The following is a 22,000-nucleotide window of genomic DNA, read 5'->3' on the forward strand; positions in this document are numbered from 1 at the left end:
TCTACCTTTTCATCCTATCATAGCTATATCATATCCCCTTTTCTTCTTTAGAAAGAGATCACATTTATAATCAACCTGATTTAAATAAAAATATTGGTTTTTTTGTGTCCCACACCAGAGGGTTCTTCTTATATGGGACAAATGAATTTCTTAACATTTTTTTTTTTAGCAATATGCCTGGGTTTTGAGAAGGAGTGAGCCAAATCCATCTCCCAAGCCAACTTGGTATATTTGGGAATTTGTGTGTAGCTTGTCTTACTACTTCCTGCTGGGTGGGGGAGCTGTATCTTACAGGAACACAAAGAAAATTTTAGGATTATGGAGTAGTCTGTGAGGGTATATCGTTTGAGCCAGTTGCCTTGAAATGATTCTGGATATAGGATCATCTGGGCCATGGTGTCATCAGAGACCTTTCCAGGATTCTTGGCTGGTCAAACCTGATGTATCTTAATCTGGAACAATTCCATAGCCTCTGGCTTTCTGTTGGAAACAAAAACAGAGACTCTTTGCAAAGCAACATATCCTTACATCCAAATTTTGAAGTCAAGGTACATTTAAAATATACATATTTATTTAACTCAACAGCTTTTACAATCAAATGTTTTTCTGCAGGTAAAAATCCCAAAGACAACACAATCCAGAATCTCTGTGTAATATCTAGCTTTACATAGCTTATTTTTATACTACCTTTACTGTCTTTTTAAAGACTTATATTTTTAAAAACTATATATTTTTATATAACTGTATATATATATTTCTCTCTTCCAAGCCTATGTACATTTTTACACACATTGTAAAGCATTTAAAGTCTTGTTCCATCTGAATCTGTCTTATTGTGAATCTATTGTTTTAAACTGCAGTATTACTAGGGCTAAAATAGCAGCTTTGGCTTGTGGCTCCACCCACCTCAGCTTCCCAACATGGCAGTGGTACGTTTACCACCAGCTCTGGGCCACTGCCAGCTCTGGGAGCCATCAACTCTTAGAAACAGTAGTTCTATGCTTCTATCAAAGCAGCGTGTAGCCCATAAACCTCTTTTTTTTTTGTACTAGCAAAGACTAAACATACCATGCAGTGTAATGTGCCACTTGTAGACACCTCATTCCTGCCATACTGCTGGTAAAATGTGCATGCCAGGAACCTGCTAACTTGAGAGAGACAACTAGGAAGCTGTTTTAAGCTGCATTTTAGAATCTTTTTTCTCAGGATTTAGATGGAAACTCTTGCCCCACATTGGGTGCCATTTGTAGCTGGAGTGTTCTCCAGTCTTGCCTGGCCCACAGTCAGGACAAATCTCTCTTACCCACCAGTCCCCAACCGAGTAAACACACAGAGACTTATATTGCTTACAAACTGTATGGCTGCAGCCATACAGTTATCTAGTTCTTCTTGTTATCTTCTTGTTATCTAGTTCTTATATCTTAAATTAATACATTTCTATAAATCTATACCCTGCCACATGGCTCATGGCTTACCAGTATCTTACATGTTGGTATTCATGGCGGTGGCTGGCAGTATCTCCCTGCCTCAGCCTTCCACTTCCCAGAATTCTCTTCTCTGCTTGTCCCTCCTATACTTCCTGCCTGGCTACTGGCAAATCAGCATTTTATTTATACAGAGCCATATCCACAGCAGCAAAGAGATTGACAATGCTCCTAGCTCTGAGCAAGGCCTGGAATAGGAAAAAATTCTTGATTGGGTACAGGCTGCTTCAGAACTTGGGCCATACAACTCCTTGTACTTTGGTACTTGAGGTTTCATGAGAAGATTCTGTTTGTAGTCTCTGGCAGGCCTCTATGAATCACAGTGATGGCCCTTGAAATTTTTGGAGCCAGGCTCTACCATGATCTGGAGAGAACTATTTCCCCTTGAAAGACAGTTCTTGGCCTATAGTGGAAACTGAACATTTGGCAATTGGCCAACAATTTACCATGAAACCTAAGCTACCCATCATGACTGTGTACTGACTAGTTTTATGTCAATTTGACATGAGGTAGAGTCTTCAGAGAGGAGGAAGTCTCAATTGAGAAAATGCCTCCATAAGATCTGGCTGTAGGCAAGCCTGTAGGGAATTTTCTTACTTAGTGCTTTATGTGGGAGTGCCCAGCCCTTTATGGGTGGTGCCATCCCTAGGCTAATGGTCCTGGGTTCTACAAGAAGGTAGACTGAGCAAGCTGTGAAGAGCAAGCCTGTAAGCAGCACCCTTCCATGGCCTCTTACATCAGTGCCTGGCTCCAAGTTTCTGCCCTGCTTGAGTTCCTGTCCTGACTTCCTTTGATGTTGAACTGTGAGGTAGAAGCATAAGCTGAATAAACCCTTTCCTCCCCAAGTTGCTTTGATCATGGTGATTTATCACAGCAATAGTAACTCTAAGACACCTGGGTATTATCTGACAGACCAAGCCATAAAGCAAGACATGCACATCTACAAACCATTATCAAATTATAATGGTATATACATAATTGGACATTAGCCAATCCAGAGCTTACAAACAAGTTACATAAAGTAGTTACCAAATGCCTTATGGATTTTACTCCTGTTACAATGTTTTATGCTCCCAAACATTCAACTATAGCAGTGATTCTTAACCTTTCTAGTGGTGCAACCCTTTAATATAGTTCCTCATGTTGTGGTAACCCCAACCATAAAGTAATTTTCTTTTCTACTTCATAACTGTTATTTTGCTACTGTTATGATTCTTAATGCAAATATTTGTTTTCCAATGGTCTTAGGTGACCCTGTGAAAGGGTCCTTTGACCCCATAGGAGTCAAGACCCATAGCTTACTAACCACTGATTTACAGCCTCCTTGGGTATTGCCTATGATCACTTGACTCTTTGAAAAGGAGAAGACTAAGGCCTGGTTTACTGATGATTCTACATTCTTTGCAGAAACCACTCCAACTCTTTCTGGAACAACTCTTAAAATACGGGTGAAAGAAAATTGTCATAGTGCTTAGAAAGTGAAACAGTGCATGTTGTTGTACATTGTGTGGCCTGTGGTTTAGGTTGGTGAGTAGAGATAGAAACTTGGTTGGAAAATTAGTGAGAAATACATTTGGGGAAGTAGTATGTGTCTAGAATTCTCCACATGGGGAAAATATGTAAAGATAATTATGTCTCATATAACTGCTCATCCAAAGGTGCCTTTGAAGGAGTTCAGTAATGAAATAGATCAGATGATCCATTCTGTGGAAAGTAATTGTTATTTTAAAGCTATCCTTCTCATTACCTAAGTGGTCTAATGAGCAAGGTAGCTGTGGTGTCCGAGACTGAGGTAATGTTTGGGTACTACAAAAGATTTCCATGCAACCAGGCTTACCTGGCTATACCGAGTTTCAGATCTACCAGCAATAGAAACCAATAGTAAGCCTTCAATATGGCACCAATCTATAAGTATATAAGTAAAAACATGATGATGATAGATTAACTATATTGGACCACTTCATTCATGGAAATGTAGCACTTTGTCTTTAAAATGGAAAAGATACTGATTCTGTTTATAAATTTTCCTTTCCTGAATAGAATGCTTCTCCAAAAATTACCATGTATGGATTTACAGAGTGCCTTATCCAGTGTAATAATATTCTATAAAGAACTGCTGTGGCCGAGCAGTGGTGGCACATGCCTTTAATCCCAGCACTCGGGAGACAGAAGCAAGCAGATCTTTGTTAGTTCGAGGCCAGCCTGGTCTACAGAGTGAGATCTAGGGAAGGTGCAAAACTACACAGAGAAACCCTGTCTCAAAAAGCCAAACCAAACAAACAAACAAACAAAAATTTTAAAAAAGCTGAGCAGTGTTGGAACATGCCTTTAATCCCAGCATGTGGGAGGCAATCAGGTGGATCTCTGTGAGTTCAAGGCCAGCCTGGACTACAAAGTGAGTTCCAGGAAAGGTGCAAAGCTACACAGAGAAACCCTGTCTTGAAAAAAGAAAGGAAAAAAAAGGAACTGCTTTTGAGCAGGAACTCATTTTACAGCTAAAGAGTTGTGACAGTAGGCCTGTACTGATGGAATTCACTAGTCTTACCAACATTTCCCACAATCTTGAAGCTTAATAACATGGTGGAATGACCTTTCAAAGACAGTTACAGTACCAATTAAGTGGCAATATTCTGGAGGGATGGGGTAGGGTTATCCAGGAACTGACAAGGAGACTTAGAGAAACATATAAAGATAGGAAAATGTGAATGGGCCTTCTAAAATTGCAACTTCTTTTTCCCAAAAGACATTGTGAGAACAGACAGGAAAAAGGCATGGGTCAGGTATCTCTGCTTGTTCAGTAGGGGAAAGGAGAGGACATAGGGTTCCAACCCAGTGTCTGTATAACAGACACTCATCTCTGGGCCTTCTTTCATCCTCACAGTAGTGCTTTGCCCCAAGGATGCTATTATTTTTCTCTTTCTCATGTAGATCTTTTGTCTTCCCTTGATGTTCAATTTCTTTGTCTACCTAACAGAAAGAATTTGACAATCCCCTACATAACTATCAGCACCCTTGTTGTAATTCTTGAGGGCTTATATACAACCATAGAACTGATCATGACTGTCCATCACTTAGAGGACTCCCATCAAGCAAGGGGAACTCTGCAACCTTGACTATTATAATTGGAACCTGCAGTCAGTATTCACTATGGTTGTGAGTAAGGAAAGTAGGGGATTGGACTACAACAGAATGGTACACTTTGCTCCCATGTGGCTAAAGGGAGATTATTTAGCTTATGTCTACACTTTCTGAGCAAAAAAGGGCAAGCCAATCTTTTCACAATTAGCTATCTCATTTAATGGGTGAAAAATCCATCAGTAGTGAGTTCAAAATGATCCATCCTTAGCCAGTTATTTTGTGGCTTCATGTAAAGGGTATATAGGGTAGGAATGTTTACCAATTATTTATTTGTGGTATTTTTTCACTTTTGTCACCACCCCTTTAGCTTATCCCTGGCCTGGTCATTATGGCCAGGGAATCTCTGGATATAATAAGATATTGTTATCCCAGTGACCAAACCCCATCTTACAAGAAATTAGCTATCAAATCAAGTGTTTTGAGGAATGAAAGCATGAAAAATGTCTTGGGCAGAAGCAGTGCTATAGGGAACTTGGGGCTGAGTCCCTGAAGGTAGGGGCAAGAGAAGGAAATGGTCCTAAGAAATAATGCTTAATAGGAAACTGAGAAAAGGGAAGAATGTGGGGGGGGGATGCTGAGTAATGAGTAGGTTTGGAACCTACCTACTCCTTGGCCTACCACTGTCCAGGACAGACTAGACCTCACTAACCATTGTGTTTTTAACAGGCTAGAAATTCAATTCCAGTTGGAGTAGAGATGCAGGTAGGGGAAAAGAAACTTCAACCCAAGACTTCAATATTTTTCCTCCTCCATCTTGTTGCCAAAGGAACAAACAGGATCCAAGATGCTTCTGAAGTCACCACTGGGCTGCCTTTTCTTTTCTTTTCTTTTCTTTTTTTTTAGTTTTTTTTTTTAAATTTTATATAAGAGATTTTCTAGTCATTTTACATATCACTCACAGATTCCCCTGTCCTCCCTCCTCATACACCCCAACCTCCCCCCCCAACCTACCCTCCTTTCTGACCTCCTCCAAGGCAATGTCTTCCCTGGGGAGTCAGCCCAGTCTGCTGCATTCAGTTGAGGCAGGTCCAATCCCCTCCTCCTTGCACCAAGGGTGAGCAAAGTGTCTCAGTATAGGCTCTAGGTTGCAAATAGCCAGTTCATGCACCAAGGACAGGTTGCTGCCTTTTGAAACACTAGGCAGATTTAGATCTTTTGTTTTGTTTTTGTTTTTTTGTTTGTTGAAACAGGGGTTCTCTGTGTAGCTTTGCACCTTTCCTGGATCTTGCTCTGTAGACCAGGCTGGCCTCAAACGAACAAAGATCTGCTTGCTTCTGTCTCCCGAGTGCTGGGATTAAAGGCATGCGCCACCACCGCCTGGCAGATTTAGATCTTTATACTTTCAATCAACAAACCCTGATTTTCTTTTGTCAGGAGGCATAGCCTGAGTGTGCTCTAGGTGGTAGCAAAATAAATGGCTACCTCAGGGAAGCTGCAATTATATTATCCTTCAAATAGACTGTTGTGGGATGGTCTTTCTCTACATTGTGAATATGTGTTGCTTCTGTTGGTTAATAAAGAAGCTGTTTTGGGCTATGGTAAGGCAGGATAATAGCCAGGCAGGAAGTCCAAGAAAGATACAGGGAGCAGAGAGCAGAGCTGGAGACATGATCCAGCTACCCAAGGAGTAACAAGATGCCAGCAGATCAGTAAAGCTACAGCCACATGGCAAAATATAGATTAACAGAAAGGGGTTGATTTAAGATGAAAGAGCTTGATAACAAGAAGTCTGAGCCATAAACCAAACAGTTTATAATTAATATTAAGCCTCTCAGTGATTATTTTATAAGCTGTTGTGGTCCAGGAGAGACACAGGAAAATTTCCAGCTACACTAGACCACTTATGTAAAAGAAGGGAAAATTGTCCAAGGTTCTCTATATTCAACTTTTTGTTTATCTTTGAGGCCACCCAGAATTGGCCCATAATTTTCATCTTGATCCCACTATTCTGATAGTCATCTGTTGTTCCATTCCCACGCTTCCTAAATCATGGGATCACCTACCCAACCGTGTTATCCTGTCACCAAAATCCACAGATCCCAACCTTTCCACCCTGGTTTTCCCAGAATATTGTCCTCTGAACCCTGGTGGACCTTAGAAAATTCAACTTTAGGTTTCCTGACCACCCCAAGAGGTCACTGTTTCTCACATGAGACATGATAGATGACTTCACAGCAATCTATGTCCAGAGATATTTTTTGTTAGTGCAGCTTAAAGATACCAAAATTGAATTAAGTAGATTCACTGAGAATTCTGAGCAGTATGTCAAACCATGAAAGCATGTTAATAGTCTTTACAACATGTCAGGGGGTCATTCTCATCACAGAGCAATGGTTCTCAACCTTCCTAATGCTATGACTCTTTAAAACAGTTCCTCATGTTTCAGCAACCCTCTAACAATAAAATTATTTTGTTGCTGCTTCATAACTAAAATTTTGTTACTATTATGAATTGTAGAGTAAATAGCTGATATGTGGATATCTGATATGCAACCTGCAAAGGAGTCTTGACACACATGTTGAGATCCACTGTCACAATAGATACCTTGACCTCAGTAGAAAATCAGGATAATGAAAAGAACATAGCTGTGGTAATGACTACCACATGGCCTAAAACCAAAAATTGGATAAAAATGGCCCACACCCATAGGGAGTGGCACTATTGGCCTTGTTGGAGTAGGGTGTGGCTTTTTTGGAGGAGGTATGTCACTAGGGGGTGGGCTTAGAGGTCTCAGAAGCTCAAGCCTGGCCAGTGAGTCACTGTCACTTTCTACCCTGTGGATTCAGATACAGACCTCTCAGCTACCACTCCAGCACCATGTTTGCCAGCATGCTACCATGCTTCCCATCATAAAGGTAATGGGCTAAACCTTTGAACTATAAGTAAGCCCCAGTTAAATGTTTTTCTTTATAAAAGTTGCTATAATCATGATGTCTCCTCATAGGAATAAAACCCTAAATAAGATAAGATGCACATTCACATGAGAACCCAGGAGGTTGCTTGAGTTTGCTATCCTGGGATATCAGTGACCCTTACAATCATTGCAAGAAAAACTTGAGGCAAGCAAAGATCAAATATTCCAATGACTCTCAGCTGATGGCTATTTGCCTGAAAGAAAACAAACTTCCAGAGACTAAAGGAAATATATTAATAAGAAGAGTGGACTTCCTCAATTATTTCCTGGGGACCTAGTTCTGGGCAAAGCAATCAAGGGGAGATATTAAATAAATTCTAATTAAAATTAAAGTCAGCAGTGTCCATATCCTTACATTTTATCCACTCCTATTGTGGTTAAGGTGTCTGGCATGAGCTTCTGGAACTATCATATCAGAGTTAAGAAATGGTAATCCACACAGTTCCCACCTGCGAAGAACCCAATGAGTATTTCACTAGTGGCACATTCCTATTCTCAAAATCCAATGGAAAATTTCATATGGTATTTATGAGATAGCCATCTAAGTCCTAGGTATATTTTGTTCTTCTGACCATCTCATCTGACTAGACTTTGTTCAAACAATTGCTACTACTATAAGAGAGTTTTCTGAGAACGGCCACCTTACTTTGTTCTATCTTCTTCATACTGCACTGGCCTCTAACAGTGTCCTCTCCAATCTTTCAATAACTCTGATCCTAAACTCATAATATCCTGGGAAGAAAAATTAAAAATTAATGACCTCAAGTACTGGGCTAAGGTCCCCTTCCCTCAGTTGGTAGACTGTTCTAAACAATCGTATTCTTGCAGTAAATGAATTGGAGACTAGGCTAGCACATCAAAGCTGTCAAGCACAGAGCCCCTGATACAATGCCAACTAGAATTTTACTACAGGCCCTTGAACTGGCCTTATAATTCCAACCTGTAGAGATCGTCTCTCCTAGATGAATGCCTCCTCAACACTAGAGTGATAATTACTTCATCATCAACAGCAATCAGTGTCATCCTCTGAGACAGGGGACTGAGGAAGATTTTAAGGGACATGTGTTAACATGGAATGTAAGAAGGGAACTGATGAAGAGTTAATGGGATCTAGGCAAATAAGGAAAGAAAGAACAGTGGCCCTACAATGGTGAATTCTAGTTCCGAGAAGAAATTGCAAGGATAGACAGTAGTAAAGTCCAGAGCAGGTGTCTAAATAGGACCAGCAGGAAAAAGAAGAAGACAGAGGGGTACTGTAAAACTACCAGCTCAAAGTTTGATTAATAGGCTCTCCATTCTGGGCCTCAGTCTTAAGGGAGCTCCTTGCTTGCTTCAGTAAAGCTGGAACTTTCATTTCCTCTGCTTCTTTGTCATGTGTCTTTCAAAGATATTCAATTCTTTGTCCAGTCCATATAATGAGCTTGGGAGTTCCATAGATGACCACCATCTCCCCAGTTACAGCAGACTGTGCTTTAAATATGCATCCAATATATGGTACTTTTTCCCCTATAGCCAGGATGTAGAGCTCCAGAAATTAAGGAGTGGAAATTGAAATGAATCCAGTCATTATCACCCCTAGTGACTCACTGGGGAAAACTTTCCCATTTCCACAACAATATGTGTTCCTGACCTAGAAGTTTAGGTTCCAGAAGGGGAAGTGCTTCTGCCTAGAGAAACAAAAATATGCTGTTGAAATGAAAGCTAAGACTTCCACTTGGCTAATTAGAGATTCTGACCCCTTTAAGTCAACAAGCCAAGAAAGGAATAACCATGTTAGGGGAATCAGATGATTGAGAATATCAAGAATATTGGACTGCTTCTCCACAATAGGGTATGGTAGATTATATCTGGAGTCCAAAAAATTCCTTAGGGTATCTCCTGGTATTTTTATTTCCTGTGATTAAAGTAAATGGGAAACTCCAACAACTTAATCCAGGCAAGACAGAAGAAACCCCAGACCCTTCAGAGATGAAAGTCATGGCTCCAAGAGAAGAACCAAGACTTGCTGATGTGCATGTTGAAGGTGCAAGAAATATAGAATGGGTAGTAGAGGAAGGAAGTTATGAATATCACCCAAATCCACATGAGCAGTTCTAGAAACAAGGTTTATAACATATATATATATATATATATATATATATATATATATATATATATATATATATGTCTGTTTCTGTCCCATTTTGTTAAGTACATGTTTGTGTTCTTATTCATTCAATAAATCCTATACCTTTAGAGAAACCCAAATAACACAGTATAAATTCTATGAGGTGATAAATATTAAAATATATAAATATTTTTTAAAAATCAATAGCAAGAAGCTTCCAGTCTGAGGAAATAAGACCAGCTGAGGAACTGGCGAGGTGAGGTAGCTGTGGCTTGTTCTGTCTCTCTGATTCCAGCATTCACCCCAATAACTGGACTCACGTTTGATTTTATTAATAAGACACTTTAAGATTCATGCTACAAAGAAGAAACAATTAAACCAACAAAAAAATGTACAATAAAATTTATAAAATGTCTGTACCATGAAAATAGTTACCTGAATGAATAGACAAACTTCAGAATGAGGGAGTAAAGTATTTATCAGGTATATATCTGAGAGCATCAATGCTGTAGAACAATCTTTTTTGTACACTGTGAATATTTGTTGTTCTTATTGGTTTAATAAAGGGCTAAATGGCCAATAGCTAGGCAGGTAGAGCTTAGGTGGGACTTGTAAACACAAAGTGAGAGAAGGGAAGAAGAAAGGCAGAGTCATGAGCCAGAAGCAGAGAAAGCAGGAGAGGAACATGCTTTGCTGGGAAAAGTTACTGCCATATGGTAGAGTGTATATAAAAAATATGGGTTAATTTAAGTTTTAAGAGCTAGTTAGTGAAAAGCCTAAGGTATTGGCTGAGTATTTATAATTATAATAAGTCTCTGTGTGGTTACTTTGGAGTTGGCTAACAGGACAAAATCTTCTGCTGATCAATGGTGCTCAACATCCAGGACCATGCACAGCCACATAAAGCCTGAAAAAGTAAAATAATAATAATAATAATAATAATAATAATAATAATAATAATAAAGTTCAAAACATAGAGACAAAGGCGACTTCCTGATAATTGCCTACTCTTGGGTAGGCTTAGTGCTAACGACATGGCACGGCTCTTTTAGGAGGCCCTGCTAGTGAATACTTAAACACTTTAATGGCATTTATGAGCAGCAGGCAGAGTGCTACTTGGTTGCTGTATGGACTTAAAATCTTCCCAGAGTTGGGGCCGAAACTTGGCTTCCCAGTACCTCTGCCACAAGGCTAGGCTCTCAGGGAAACAAGGGGAAGGGAGAAATCATGCAATTTGAACTAGCTCCCAGGAATTGGATACTATTAGCAACAAGAGTATGTAAGCCATTATGTTCAGTAAGGGACTTTTTGAGTACATAAATACATAAAGGATTGGATCAGAAAATTCTACCTCATTGGTATTTCTAGGTCTTAAAGCAGTCTCTTATAATGAAAAACACTGTCTTGTGTTGCTGCTATAAAATACCATGACTAAAAACAACTATGGAAGAAAAAGTTTAATATGTCTTATGGTTTCAGAAGAATAAGAATCCATTATGGTGGAAAATACATAGCAGGAAAAGGCCCAGGCATGGTAGCAGAGGCAGGAAGCTGAGAGACCACATCCTCAACTGTAAACATGAAATAAAGAGAGTGAAATGAAATTGGAGACAGGGTATGAACTTCCAAAGCCTGCCTCCAGTGATTTATTTCCTCCAGCAAGACCACCCCACCTCCCCAGCTAGCACCACCAAGTGGGGACCAAATGCTCTAATATCTATGGGAGCATTCTCAGTCAACCCACCACGAATCCACAGAGACAAATATAAAATAATGTGCTATTTACTACAATATGGACAAATAACACAATAAACTGGCAAGTGAATTAAACAGATAATTCTCCAAGGAAATACAAATGGCCAAAAATATATGGAAAAAATTTCAACCTGCTTACTACTGGGAAATTACTAACCAAACCCACATTGAAATTCAATCTCATTTCTCTCAGAATGTTTATCAAAGAAAATAAGAGAATAAAAATACTAAAGATTTGAGGAAGAGAGAAATATTATGGGTTGCTCTTGGAAATGTCAATTAACCCACCAATTATAGATATCAGAATATAGGCTTCTCAAAAGTCAAAAATGGGAACAACCCTATTATTATAGGGTATTTTTTGTGGGTACTTAGTTTAGCAGGTAAATTTACAAACAGACTTGGAAGAGAAATCAAGGACAGTTTTATTGGAGTTTTAGAGAAAAAAAGTAGAGCAGGCAAACTGAAGAACTTAATAGTTGCCAGGAGAGAGATATGTCAGAAGAAAGAATAATAAAAACCCGCTTTCTGAATTAGAGATCATAAGTACCAGAGTACTGATTCTTCAACTTCCAACATCAGTTCCCAACAGCTTCTCAGCTAAGGGTAGGACTTCATGAACTCCTCCACCATCCCTCAGGGGATTATAGCTGCCCCATCTTGTCCAAGACTTGTATATGGAGTCTTGGGCACTTCAAATTCACATATACAACTGTCCTACAATGTCAAGCAAATACACATTTGATATAGACATCTATTCCACCTGACTCTTAAAATCTTTTCCCCCTTACTCCTCCAAGAAGATTCCTAAGCTATGGGGAAAGGAAGCGTCACATAAATGGCCTATTTAGATCAGAGCTTAAATTTTATTATCTTCATGTTGACAAGCTGTGGGTATCTGTACTAATCACCACATAGAGAAAAAGGGGGCTTCTCTGATGAGGGATGGAAGATTAAGACTTAGGGCACAATTTATAACTATGTTCATTTAGCAGAGTAAGATAGCAGGTTGTTCCCTACAGCCTATAACCTACCATGCCATGGCGTTTAGGCCCAGGTAATGATAACAAGTATAAGTTTTATCTTGTACGGCAGTCTTTAAGTCCAATTAGACCATGGTTGGTAACTCCCTGAACATTTCTGTCATTTCTGCACCAGTGGGCAGTTATTACTGCAACTTGCAGGTTTCACAACTAGATGAGATTGTTGAATATGTTTCTCCTCCTGTAGCATGAATGGCATGTGCTAGAAATATTAAAGCTAGCTGGTACGGATGAAGCATTAAGGATAGTACCAGCTTGACTTAAGCAAATGCTATCTCACTACATCAGCAACAGGCTCTTACTATCATGTTATGGAGGGTAAGGGAAATCATTAGCAATATCCTTTAATGTATTGGAAACACCAGTGGACCCAACTAACCATCAAATTAAAAAGAAATTATTTACATTGCTCACCATGAGCTTTTAATCTGACAGTCTATGGTACCTTGGAGAGGCATTGTATCAGTTTAGGTAATACCTTTTAAAGTTCCTTTATATATGCATATGTATATACTTTAAGAAGCTTTTACAGGACTACTTTTCCATATGGCTTTTAGTGTTAGTTATTCCTCAATGCTATTTCTATCCTGCCCTTTGAGCTCATAACCCAAACAGCCCTTCTTGTTCCATTATTCACACTTTTCTCTTCATACCACATGCACTTTATTCTCCTTCCCATGAAACACTCCTTATATCTGTTTACTAATTTTCCAACTTCTAGGAGTACTAAAATTTAAGCACATTCACATAAAGATTCAAAGCTAGTATCTACATATAAGAAAGAACATGTAATTTCTACCTTTCAGAATCTGGGTAACCCCACTCAACAATTATTTCTAGTTACATCTGTTTACTTGAGAATGTCATCATTTTATTTTTCTTTAGCGCTGAACAGTATTTCATTGTGTTTATGCAAAACACTTTTATCATAAGTTGATGTACATCTATGCTCTTTCCATTTCCTGTATATTGTGAATTAAAACATGTATAAATGAACATGGCTGAGTAAGTGTCTCTTTAGTAAGATATATAGTCCTTTGGGTATATATGCTCAAGTGGTGTAACTAGTTCATATGATGTATATGCTTTTTGAGTAATTTTCACACTGATTTCCATGTGGGCTTCACCAAGCTGCGCTTTTACTGACAATGAGTAAGAGTTATTCTTTTTCCACATTCATACCACTGTTTGTTGTCATGGTTTTTGGAGCTTATCCGTTTTGACTAAGGAAATAGAAATCTCAAAGTAGTTTTAATTACATTTCCCTGGTGGGTAAAGATTTTGTACATTAAAATATCCTCAGCCACTTGTACTTCTTCTTTTGAGAATTCTGTTTAGTTTCATGCCCCATTTTTAATATGTGTGTATGTCTTTGTATGTGTGTGTAGTTGGAGAGCTTCTCTCCAGGTGCCACAAAGCCCCTGCAGTCCCACAACCCATGTATAAAATAATCACTCAGATGCTTATATTACTTATAAACTGTATGGCCATGGCAGGCTTCTTGTTATTTATGTCTTCTATCTTAAATTAACCCATTTCTATTAATCTAAAACTTGCCATGTGGCTTATGGCTTACCTGTACCTTACATCTTGCTTGTCATGGTGGCGGCTGGCAGCCCTCTCCCTCTGACTTCCTGTTCCCCGAATTCTCTTCTCTGCTTGTCCTGTCTATACTTCCTGCCGGGCTACTGGCCAATCAGCATTTTATTTACACAGAGCGATATCCACAGCACTTCCCCTTTTCTTTTTTTTTTAAAGGAAGGTTTTAACTTTCCATAGTAAAGTTACATATAACAACAATTATCAAGAAAGAATTATAGTTACAATATTAAAGAAGATATCCTATCTATATTATATTTGTGAGTCTAAAGTTTTATATCTAACTTATCTTTTATCATAACTGAGAAAATTATAACTATCTAGTCTTCAACCACATCAAAGACCCCAGAAGGATATAATATTACCTGAGAACTGGGAGAAGGATGCAAGCAACTTTAGAGAGTATTGCAGGGTAGACAGACTCAGCTGGCCTATTGTTCCTTTGTAAAGTTGGGGCATTTGTCTTTAGCCCACAGAGCTAGAGTCTCTCAGTCACTTCTCTCAATATCCTGTAGAATGTCTGTCAGTTTCCTCTGCAAAGCAGGAACCTGAAGGACCATTTTGCCAAGTAAAGTTCAGTGGTCACCTTCCTATGGGTCCTGCATGTTCAGTCGATCAAGCAGTCCAGGCAAGAACAGTTTCTTGCCCAAATGGCTATTTTTGGCAAGGTGAAGATAAACTCCATATGAAGTGTCTTTGATGTCCATCCTCCTCTCTGAAGTAAATTGGTGTTGCCAGGAGCAGACATGTCTCACTGTCCAGAAAGTCTAAATTTTTAAAAATATTTTAAATGCCATATTCTGTAGATCTTTAAAGTGTTTGAAGATTACCCATCTATCTGAAATAGATCTATGTACACCTAGAAAACTTAACTGACATGCTACATACAAGTTTGACTATCAAAGATGACTAATTATTAATCTATGTTTTAATTATCCATTACAATTTTAAATGAGCTGTACAAACATAATACCTTAAACAAGAGTAGAAATATACACACAGTATAACAAAATTAACTTTAAGTTTGTATCAGTTGACTAAAATCTATACCAATGTAAAACATTTTAAACAAGTTGTTGCTCTTTAAAAGTAAGTTCATTAATCTACCCTTTCTTCCTATTATATCTATATCATATCCCCTTTTCTTCTTTAGAAAGAGATCACATTTATAATCAACCTGATTTAAATAAAAATATTCATTTTTCTCTGTCCCACACCAGAGGGCTCTTCTGATTTGGGACACAAGAATCTCTTAGCCTTTTTTTTTTTTTTATCAATATATCTGGGTTTAGAGATGGAGTGAGCCATTTCCATCTCCAAAGCCAGCTTGATATATTTGGGAATTTGAGTGTAGTTTCTCTTACTACTTCCTTTTGGAGTGAGGCACTGGATCTTATGGGGACACAAAGAAAATTTTAGGATTATGGAGTCGTCTGTGAGGGTATATCTTTTAAGCCAGTTGCCTTGAAACCATTTTGGACATTGGATCATCTGGACCATGGTGTCATTTGGAGACCTTTCAGGGGGTCTTGGCTGGTCAAACTTGATGTATGTTAATCTGGAATAAATCCATAGCTGCTTGCTTTTTGTGGAAACAAAAGCAGAGCCTCCTTTCCAAAGCAACATCCTTAGATCCAAATTTTGAAGTCAACGTGTTTTTAAAATATACATATTGGCTGAACTCCACTGCTTTTACAATCAAATATCTCTCTTCAGTTAAAAACCCCAAAGACAACACAATCCAGATTCTCTGTGTAATATCCATCTTTATGTGGCTTATTTTTTTATACTACCTTTACTGTCTTTTTAAAGACTTTATTAAAAAAAACCCACTATCTGTTTATATAACTGTATATATTCCTTTTTCTCTCTCTTTTAAGTCTACGCACACTTTTACACACATTGTAAAGCATTTAAAGTCTTGTTCCATCTGAATTTGTCTTATTGTGAATCAATTGCTTTAAAGCCTAGCATTTCTAAGAATGAAACCCCTCTGTGGCTGCTGGCTCTGCCCACCTCAGCTTCCCAACATGGTGGTGGTACAGTTTACCACCAGCTCTGGGTCTGGTGCCATGTGTACCATCAACTATCAGAAGCAGTTCTATCAAAGCAGTGCATAGCCCAGAAACCTTTTTTTTATAAAAAAAAAAAAAAAAAAAAAAAAAACTAGCAAAGGCTAAATCCACCATGCAGCAGAATAAAGTGCTGCTTGCAGATTCCTCATTCCTGCCACATTGCAGGTCAAACACACATGCCAGGAACCTGCCATAGTAGCTCAAACCGGCAGGCTGCTGCTAACTTAAGAGAGATAACTAGGAAGCTGTATTTAGCTCCATTTTAGAATCTTTTTTCTCAGGTTTTAGGTGGAAACTTGCAAACACGTTGTGTGCCATTTGTAGTTGGAGAGCTTCTCTCCAGGTGCCACCAAACCCCTGCAGTCCCACAACCGACATATAAAATAATCACTCAGATGCTTACATTACTTATAAACTGTATGGCCATGGCAGGCTTCTTGTTATCTAAGTCTTCTATCTTAAATTAACCCATTTCTATTAATCTATAACTTGCCATGTGGCTTGTGGCTTACCTGTACCTTACATCTTGCCTGTCATAGTGGCAGCTGGCAGCTCTTTCCCTCTGCCTTCCTGTTCTCTGAATTCTCTTCTCTGCTTGTCCCACCTATACTTCCTACCTGGCTACTGGAAAATCAACGTTTTATTTACACAGAGCAATATCCACAGCATGTGTGTGTAGTCTCTTGAGTTATTTGCATAGTCTAGACACAAATCCCATACTAGTTGTATAGCTGGTAAACACTTTCCTACTCTTAGAATGCTTCTTTACTTAAATGATGATGCCCTTTCCTGTACAGAAGCTTTTTAGTTTCATGAGGTCCTCATTATCTGATTGCTTCAGAGATTTATTCCTAGAGAGTCTACCTGTGCTCCAGTAGATTATTCTCCAACTATGAACATAGAAGTAGAATTAAGTGGACTCAGTGGACTTGAAAAATGAGCATATTTATTGGAGAGAGAAAAGCTATAGTGGGGATAGTAAAAAATTGGAGTGGAGAGAAATGATAGAATTGGTTAAGGCACATATGCATATCTGAAATTTTCAAAAATAAAAAGGGTAGAACTTCATAGAAATCAAACTGAAGTAACTAAGTTGTTTATTGAAAGCTATTGTCATAATATCATAATCTGTCATAGTTTTTAAAATTATGGATATAAGTGTTAGAAAGACAGCTTGTGATTAATAGTACTAGTTGCTCTTCCAGAGGACTTGGGTTCAATTTCCAGCATCCACATGGTGGATCATAATGCAAAGGCATCAAATGCCTTCTTTTGATATTTATAGACACAAGGTATGCATATGGTGCACAGACATACATGTATTCTGTATATAATCTTCTATGTGCTGTACAAACAATACAAAATAAAAACTACTGTATCTTAAGTGGAATGCAGCTTCTGTATGTTTATGTTTTCACATAAGGCAAAAGGCATACACAGAATAAATATAATGGTTTCCTTTAGAAGAAGAGAAGGAGGAAAAAGAGGAAGACAAAGAAGAAAGTAGGAAATCTGAGCAATAGATGTCTAGGTGGAATTTCATTGAGGTTGTGCTGGAGTAGCTTTCAACAGAGCTTGAGAATTCCCAGAATCTCCCAGAATGTTATGGCATATCAGTTTAGAATTTTATCTGGTATGTAAAAAAAAAGAGAGAGAGAGAAAAAAAAGAGAGAGAGAAAGAAAGAACAAAAAAAGTTGAACACATTTTCTGAGTTTAGAAACTTGGCAGAATTAGTGACATAGTGACATATATAACTGTATTGACAGAGGCGGTTCTATACAAGCATGTATGTTCATTTTATACCTTAGTGAAAAGACACCATTGTAGCTGGAGAGGTTTTTTTTTTATTACTTCCTGTTGGAGGGGGGTGCTGTATCTTAGGGGGTCATAAAGAAAATTTTAAGATTATGGAGTAGTCCGTGAGGGTAAACCTCTGAGCCAGTTGCCTTGAAACCATTCTAGATTTTGGATCATCTGGGCCGTGGTGTCATTGGAGACCTTTCAGGTGGTCTTGGCTGATCAAACCTGATGTATCTTAATCTGGAACAAATCCATAGCCTCTGGCTTTTTGTGGAAACAAACGTAGAGACTCTTTTTTAAAGCAACATATCTTTATAGCTAAATTTTGAAGTCAAGGTATCTTTAAAATTTACATATTTGTTTAACTTAACAGCTTTTATGATGAAATCTTTTTTTGTAGTTAAAAATCCCAAAGATAAGACAAACCAGATTCTCTGTGTAATATCCATCTTTGTAAGACTGAAACACCACTGTGGCTGTTGGCTCCACCCAACTTAGCTTCCCAACATGGCAGTGGTACAGTTTACAGCCAGCTCTGGGTCTGGAGCCATGTATACCATCAACTATCAGAAGCAGTTCTATAAAAGCAGTGTATAGTCCAGAAACCTGTTTTTTTTTTTTTTTTAACTAGCAAAGGTTAAATCTAACATGCAGCAGAGTAAAGTGCTGCTTGTAGATTCCTCATTTCACCTCACTGCAGGTCAGACGCACATGCCAGGAACTCACCATAGTAGCTCAAACCGGCAGGCTGCCACTAACTTGAGAGAGACAACTAGGAAGCTGTTTTTAGTTCCATTTTAGAATCTTTTCTTTTCAGGTTTTAGGTGGAAACTCTTGCCCCATGTTGGGCACCATTTGTAGTTGGAGAGCTTCTCTCCAGGCTCTACCAAGCCCCTGTGGTCCCACAACCCACATATAAAATAATCATACAGACACTTATATTATTTAAACTGCTTGGCCATTAGCTCAGGCCTACCTTTGTCTAGCACTTACTCTTATATTTAGCCCATTTCTGTTAGTCTATACTTTGCCACATGGCTTGTGGCTTACTGGTGTCTTTACATGTTGCTTCTCATGGCAGTGGCTGGCAGTGTCTCCTCCCAGCCTTCCTGTTCCCTGCCTTCTCCTCTTCCTTGTCCCACCTACCCTATCCTTCCTGTCTAGCTACTAGCCAATCAGCACTTTGTTTTTACAGAGTGATATCCATAGCACACCATGACCAAGGCAATTTATACAAGAAAAAATTAATTGAGAGCTTACTTACAGTTTCAGAGGGTGAATGCATGATCATCATGTTGAGGATCAGACAGGCAGCCATGGCACTAGAGCCATACCTGAGAATTTACATCCTGATCTATAAGCTGATATCAGGAGAGAGGGGGGGACGAGAGAGGGAGAGAGAGAGAGAGAGAGAGAGAGAGAGAGAGAGAGAGAGAGAGAGAGAGAGAGAGACTTGGCCTGGCATGGGCAACTTAGAGAAGAAAGATTTTATTGATGGATAGCTTATGTTTCTGATGGTTGATCCTGAACCATATGGCAAGGAGCATTGCATCTGGCAGACAAGTATGGAACTAGAACATTAGCTGAGAGCTCATATGTTGATACAAAATCTATAGGTCAGAGAGAGAGAGAGATAGATAGAGATAGATAGATAGATAGATAGATAGATAGAGAGAGAGAGAGAGATTGAGAGCAAACTGAAAATGGTGAGGGCTTTTGAAACCTCCAAGTCCACCCCAGTGATATATCTCCTCCTAAGATCACACCTCTTCTTCTTCAGTGATTCTTGATCCCTTGAGAAGTGCTAAAAATGTTTTGTTTAAGGTCATATCCTCAAATGTCACTTATTCTCAACCTCTGGTGCAAACATGGGTCTCTGCATTCATCTCTATTCACTCCAAAGAAAGGATTCTCTGATTAATGCTCAGAGTAGCTTTTGTCTGTGGATATAAAAAGTAGTTACTTAGAAGGTGTTTGGATGCTTATTTCAGTTTACTGAGCAGTGTATGTTCTCTCTGAAAAAGAGCCTCATGTATTTTTAACTGGGTTTATAGTTCTAGACATTCATTCCCTTTGTGGTTCAGGCCTTAAATAATGTAAGCTAAGAGTAATTGGTTACTCCTGTAATAGTTGTGACACTATTATACAAAAATGCACTTCTTGCAGGTCAAGTTGATGTTGTAGTTCATAAAGCTGGCCAGGTGGTGGTGGCACATGCCTTTAATCCCAACACTCACGAGGCAGAGGCATGCAGATCTCTGTGAGTTCGAGGTCAGCCTGGTCTACTGAGCAAGATCCAGGAAAGGCACGAAGCTACATAGAGAAACCCTGTCTCAAAAAACAAAACAAAACATAAAACTGACAGCTTAGTAACAACAATGATGCCTTTATGCTACTAGAATCTGTCATTGCATCTATCTCATACTATGAAAGCTCACCAGAAGAAAAGAAGGTTCCAGCTCAGTTCAAGCTTGATTTCTCCATATTTTGTGAAACAGTGTGTGATGCCTTCAACAACAGGTTCTTATCAAATAGTTCTGGAATAGAAATCAGAGGAATGGCAAGAGCTTGCATTGTTTTGAAGTCTTCTGTGGTCTGCTGGAACAGCAACTCCAATGGCAGTCATCTTATACCTGACATTGCAGTTTTTGTTTAATGGCCCACTTGTAGTATTGCAATTATCTAGTCATGTACAGTATCTGTCTTTTTGGTTGGGTTATATTAGGTTTCCATGTGGCTTTTTCATATCTTGTTAGTTTCAGTTAACTCTCCCTGCAATCCCCTCATGTCTGATATTATCTCATGCTCCTCACCAACAAAAGTGTCCCATTGTCATTATTCTTTCTCTCTACCCTCATTTTACATATGTACTGTATTTTCTACTACATTAAACCAAACTCTGTACAGCCACGGTAACATTGTATCCTAGATGATGGCCATATGACTGGGGTGATATGGCATCTAACAGTATTTTTATTTGCATTTTTGATAAATAAGGATATTAAATACTTCTTACATGTTTTCTAGCTGTGAAAATGGAAAGATTTAATGTAGGTATTAATACAAGTGTTAAAGGAAAGAAAAAGTCACTAGGAAACTAGAAAACCAATCTATTAGTACAGGCTTCTCAAGGGAAAGTCATAATTAAGTGTCTTAGTCATATATACTATTTTACAGGACCTACAATTACATCTCAAAGGATTTCTAAGAAACTTCTTTTAGTTTTCTTTTTGCTCTTTTTGAAAAGAGATATTATGGAGTGACTTTGCAGGTGCCTTAGATGTAATAGGACCTACTCTCTGACAAGACAAAACTTGTATCTTTCAGTTTTGTACAAAGGATTATGACATGTCTTTTAAGGTAAATGGAGTTAATAGGGAAAATCCTAGAAAATTACTTGTTACACCTGTAAAGTGATAAAAGCCTTAAGCAAATGTTGATTAATTTATATTGGAATTCTTTAGTCTCTGCTTATGGGAGAAACATTGACCAGTCTTAGGTTAGGGGCTGCTTTCTTTTCTTTGCCCCTCATTTTGTAAACTTTTGAGCAGTTTTCAAAGTATGTCTCTACCCAAGTACTGAGATGGAATTCAGAACCCAATCTTTTGATTAAAACCATATAACAGTGTAAATTAAAAAGAACCAAAAAATAAAAATAATTAAATAAAGCTGTAAAATAGTCAAGCTTTACCAGAACTAAATAATATTCCTTAAATGGGCTTCAAAAAATCTCTCAGACTTCTTGCCATTTACATGTCATTTTTAAATCTTGAGGGGGTGAATGAAAGATAAATTGTGACAGAACTTTTTTCCTCAAAAACATGTTACAAGGGTATAAGAGGTGGAGATTCAAAGCTAATTATGGGGGATAGTCTTTCCTCAATGATCTTTAAACCCACTAATGTGACCTAAATATAACACTCCTGAGTGTATATCCAAATGTTTAGCTGTACAATTTTTATCCAAGTTTGTTGATGACCCCATTTAATTGAATTAAAACTGTTTTTAAAATTAATTGACCATGTATTCTAGTCTCTTTTCTTTTCCTGTGATCAACACTATGACTAAAAGCAGCTTAGAGGAA

The sequence above is a fragment of the Onychomys torridus genome, chromosome X, assembly GCF_903995425.1.
Source record: "Onychomys torridus chromosome X, mOncTor1.1, whole genome shotgun sequence".
NCBI lineage: Eukaryota > Metazoa > Chordata > Mammalia > Rodentia > Cricetidae > Onychomys > Onychomys torridus.